This window comes from Theropithecus gelada, chromosome 18, assembly GCF_003255815.1.
Source record: "Theropithecus gelada isolate Dixy chromosome 18, Tgel_1.0, whole genome shotgun sequence".
Lineage (NCBI taxonomy): Eukaryota > Metazoa > Chordata > Mammalia > Primates > Cercopithecidae > Theropithecus > Theropithecus gelada.
Genome location: NC_037686.1, coordinates 64,183,677 through 64,189,691, shown reverse-complemented (window position 1 = coordinate 64,189,691; position 6,015 = coordinate 64,183,677).

Below are 6,015 nucleotides of genomic sequence, written 5' to 3'. Positions count from 1 at the left end.
GCAGGCATAAACCGCACGTGGGTCAGACAAAAGCGATAGGGGCATCTGCTGGTATAATCAAGTTTCCCTTGTGAGTCACCTTCTGGTCGTGGGTGAGACAACCAGACATTAGGCCATCTACCAGGTAATTGAAAGAGCTGTGAAAGGCCCACTGTAAACACGTGGATCCACCTCCCCTTCATTTCCTAGTAGGGCAGGGCTGCTGGTGGATGTGGAAATGAAATCCCAGTTTAGCTTAGGGCTCTCAAAATAGTTGCGTTACTGGGAACTCCTCCTCCTTACAATACGAACACTTAAGCTTTCTGTATTAGGTCTTAAATAGAAGTGAAAATATTTGATTTCTATATAATTCTTTAATTTCCATGATTCACCCTCTGAGTTGAGATATTCTGCACTGATGCAGGAACTTGTGGCTAATGTTAGAAAACTTGCTAATATTGTAATGATGTAGGAATAAAAAAACTATAGTTGATTCTAAATGTAAAATATTAAATTTAAAGAAGGCTTTATGCCTTCTTTTTGCTTCCCATTTATAGAAAGAAAATTTTAAAGTATCTGAATAAATGAGAGATGTATCTTTAGTCAATTTTCATTATATTTTTCTATGTAAGCAACCTAGAAATATTTCTGATTTCTTTTATCGTAATAATATTTGAAGTTTCTTCAGTTGCCAAGTATTTTCCAGTTGAGATCTCTCTCTCCCCTCAACTCTCAAAACCTCCCACATTTTCTATGGGGAATTTCTATGTTTTACCTTTACAATGTCTGGGGAAGAAGTTGGGATTCTCTTCACCTTTTTGTTAATGGTTAAAGATGTCAACATAATTTTTACTTGTCATTTTTAAAGCCTTTTTAAATACATGTTGGCACTACGGGTGGTTGTCTAATTGCCAGCAGGCAGCTGGTCTGATGTCCAAAGCATTAGATGAGGGGTCAAGACACCTGATTCTCATTATGTGTAATACTATACACCTGTGTCCAGGACCAAATTGCTACTGTTCTCTGGGGATTATTTACCTCATCTGTGAAAAGAAGAGTTTGGAAATAATTTATTATATCCTTTCTATGCCAAGATTGCATAATTTCTTCTAAGGAATACTAGTATGACTATTGCTTCCTATAAAGGAGCTCATTTTTAAGATTGTAAAGGGGCCCTGATCCCTAAAATCTTGAGAGCTACTGAAATTTGAGAAGAGATCAGACCAAGTGTTTTGCAATAATTCTTTGCTGTTTTTGTTTTATTTGTCTTTAGCCCTTCGTTGTGTTATTACTTCAGTATGTTGAAGGAACTTAAAAGTTGAGTGGCAGAAAGGACAAGAGATAATAAGAGTAAATCTTTTTCAGTACTTTTTGATATTTAACAAAGAACATCTTTGGCTGTAATGGCAATATGAGTGAAGTGATAATTGAGCTTAGCAATGAATTTTTCTTCCAGAGAAAGGAAAAGGTAAATAATTTATTTACATATAAATAAGGTACGTTAGAAAATTTCCCTCTATAAATGTTAGATGTAAATAAACAAAATGACGACTTATAAAACACATATAACTTTCAAGATCATAGCACAGGTTGTTTTTCAAGGTTCCAGAAAACTGACTGTAGTAAAATGAAGCATATTTTTTGCAGGTAGGCATTAATGATATCATTGGTCAACTAAATACAGAATACAGGACACCCTACATACATACTGACTGAAGCTAATGCTAGGTAAGAAAGACCTTTAATGAGATTTAAATGAAAATTAATTTTGATGAAAGAATTACATAGGTAAACATAGGTAAATATTAATAAAACTTTGTGATTAGCCAGTGTCTTACAAATTTGAACAATGTGGCTATTTGCAATTTTCCCTATTCCTGCATGTCTGAAGTCTTAGAGTTTTTATTTTATGTATATAAAACTTACCCTAAAATGCTCCTGGTAGCATGCTTGACACTTCACATTTTGTGTTTGAACATACATTGCCTCAACTTGTTAATACTTATTTGTCATTTATTTTACCAGAAGCATTTCACTTTCTTGAACTCTCTTCGCTCCACAATATCACTGAATACTAAATTGATTATATTTTTAGCAATAATTTAATATGTCATTGTTGTAAACAAGAAGCATGGCTTGTATCATTTCATGATTATATTTATGTGGATGAATATTTAATTTTGCAAATCACGGTGACTATTAAGATGATACCAGAAGTAAAAAATCACTATGGGTTGCAAGAGGTGGACAGTGGGGTTTATATCACCTGAATCACATTGAAAACATACATATTTTATAGCTCAAAGATTTAGTATGAATGATAAACTTTTCTGAAATTCTAGTTTTGCTATGTTGAATCTTACCTTAAACTAGTTTAGAAATAAATAGCATCATCCAACTATTAATTAGAAAAAATATTTCCCAAACGAACATAAGTATAGTTATCTCCAAAATAATTTAGAAAATGTATGCAGCATTTTAAATAGTAAACTCCTTTTACTTTGACATCTGGGAATAATGCAAAAGAGCAGATTGTCAAATCAGGCTTGAAAGAATAAGATATCCTACTTAGAATTGAGCTCTACTAATAATTTCCAGCATTCAGGTAATGACAAGGGGCACAGGTAAAGTTGAAAGAGGCCCAAATCTATCAGCACAGTTCTTCAACTACTCCTTATTTCAAATCTTTGCCCTATATATCTCATATAAGTTTTTCATATCTGAAGTCTTCGAATAATGCATGCAGTCACATTACTTACACAGAAAGCAAATATTACATTATGAATCAGCACCATGTATAGTTACATAATCTAGTTGATATTTTTTGGATGACTCATTTAATCTCATGAATAGCAGCTATCCCCCATAAATCCATAATTTTCAGGTTCCTTTACTATGAGCAGCTTAGACAGACCAGGTACATCCTGTGAATGGTGTTCCATTGATAAGGACTCTCCCACAGCAAATACCATTGACTCACTGCCCAATAATCTGTATTAGTATATCTACAAGAGATTAAACTGTGATAACTTTCTTTTTTTCTTTTCTAGAGTTATTATTTTGGTAAAATGAGAGTATTATTATTATTATTATTATTATTATTGTTGAGACAGTATCTTGCTCTGTCACAGACACTGGAGTGCAGTGGCATGATCATAGCCCACTGCAGCCTTGACCTCCTGGGCTCAAGCAATCCTCTCACCTCAGCCTCTTGTGTAGCTAGGACCACAGACACATGCCATTATAGCTGGTTAATTTTTAAATTATTTGTATAGACAGTCTCCCTATGTTTCCCAGACTGAGAGAGTATATTTTAAATTGTTACTAACCATGCTTTTCCTACTTCTACCAGTTCTTAAATTGCTTAAGTGTTGATCAAATAATATTTAAATAGTCATAATAGTGTGAATGTGATTATTAGAAAGTCATACCCCAGATGTTTCCAAAATTCTCAAATGTGATACACATTTTTTATCTGAGTAATAAATATTTGAGGCCAGACACGGTGGCTCATGCGGGTAATCCCAGCACTTTGGGAGGCCAAAGCGGGTGGGTCACCTGAGGTCAGGAGTTCAAGACCATCCTGGCCAACATGGTGAAACCCTGTCTCTACTAAAAATACAAAAATTAGTTGGGCATGGTGACATACACCTGTATCCCAGCTACTGAGGAGGCTGAGGCAGGAGAATCACTTGAACCGGGGAGGCAGAGGTTGCAGTGAACTGAGCTTGTACCATTGCACTGCAGCCTGGGCGACAGAGCCAGACTCTGTCTAAAGAATAAATAAATAAATAAATAAATAAATAAATAAATAAATGACTCAGAAAATGTTCTTATTTACTTGATTGTGACAAGATTTTGGAATTTTAGATGTAAAAGGTAAGAAAATTAAAGCCTAGAGCCTAGAGACCTTAAGCAATTTTCCAAGGTTTCACATACGATTAGTACAAATGCTTCTTTCACATATAAATCACAAGTCAGTATTTTGTTCTCTCTACTATTACATATCTTTACTTTGGTAAATCTTTTTTTTTTTTTTTTTTTTTTTTTTTGAGACGGAGTCTTGCTCTGTCCCCCAGGCTGGAGTGCAATGGCGCGATCTCGGCTCACTGCAAGCTCCGCCTCCCGGGTTCACGCCATTCTCCTGCCTCAGCCTCCCGAGTAGCTGGGACTACAGGCGCCCGCCACCTCGCCCGGCTAGTTTTTTTTTTGTGTTTTTAGTAGAGACGGGGTTTCACCGTGTTAGCCAGGATGGTCTCGATCTCCTGACCTTGTGATCCGCCCGCCTCGGCCTCCCAAAGTGCTGGGATTACAGGCTTGAGCCACCGCGGTAAATCTTATTTGTAAAGTTAATTTTGACCTTATTTTCCATTATTTATTTCCTTCCATTGAGTTGTGATATTACTAGTTTTTTTTTTTTCGTAGAGATGTACATGTCATTTTGTAAGAAAAGTAAATTCATTGGCACAGGAAATTAAAGAGAAAGCTGAACTCAAATGAGCATATAAGATCATCACAAAAAATGATGCTATAAAACAACATTTTCATAATTTCACTTTGCCTAAATTTAGATTCAGATAGCTATAAAATCTACTTTGAAATAATTCTGATATCTTTAATGTAATTTCTCATAAAGTGCTGAGTGTTATTTTATAGAAAAATATTATTATTCTTTATAGATGAATAAAAATTGTATGAGAGGATATAAATGTTGAATTACCTTTATTGACATGACTGATGACAAAATTTATCACTAAAGTCCTTAGAAATATTTGCCAATCCCCTTCTCTTATAATTGAGAATATTTATAAATAGATTAGGACATTGACAAGTTACATGAACACCCATTGGTAAGAATAAACAAACAAGATAAAAGAGATGAAAGTTTATGTTTATAATTGAAATGTTTATGTTTATGTCTGTCATGCCATTCCTAGCAAAGTGGTTGCCCATTATACCAGAGACAGAATAACTTTTATGTCTGAAATACTGCTTATAAAGATTTTGAGCAAAGCATTTTGTGAAGATATCAAAAGCAATTATCAAAACAGATACTGAAGTTATTGTGACCGTAATGTGCCACTCACAGATGCTGACCATTTATTGCTTTTTATAGAGGAATGCAGTTTTTTAGAGTGAAAATAGAGATGGAATATTTTATTCATTCAGTGTGAAGCATTTTAAAATTAACATCATAAAATTTATTGTATGTTATTTAACCAGATCAAGATGAAAACACATTCAAACATCTTTTTTTTTTCATTCTCAAAAAAATTCTTTCTTAACACTTAAAATATCTTAAACATTTAAAGGGGATTGGACATGATCTCTGAGAGCTCTCTGAGATGTTTCTGAGAAAGGCCTTTGCTCTTTTTAAACTGTCATGATAATATTTTAAAGAAAAGTTCTAGGCCAGCCATCTCTGCCTGGCTTTCCATTTTAGCTTTCCAAAATAGAGAAAAAATAGAGAAATCCAGGTAGAGACATAGGCCTATATGTGTAAATTCTTAGGCTTCGTCCATTGTGATAACATTGCTTCATGGTTCCATGATGCCTGTACCCATTTGTTTCCAAAATTATACATGCAAATACTGCATGTGTTTCCATTGGAGAAGCTCTCAGTTTTCTGTTAGTCCTTTTACTATATACACTAAGCAATGGTTTGGCTGGCTGCCCATCTATATTGCCCGTGGGAATATCATAGTCTATTGGCCATCACCATATATTCCCGTAAGGGCCTGATCATTCCAGACTGACTGCCATTCCAAATGTGTCACCGTATATGGGAATTACACCCATCTTGCCATCTTGTTTCTGCTCGTCTGGAATCTGTTCATCCTACTGGCAATACAGAAACCATCATTTTTACCATCAGCTTCAACCATTAGAAAAAGACAATCTATTGAGTTAGTAACAATGCCAGTTGCCTCTCAAAAGCGTATTTCTTAGACAAGTTCACAAGGGCCAGAGGAATCGAGACATTTAGGATTCTTTTTTTTTTTAATTTATTTTTTTTTATTATTATACTTTAAGTTC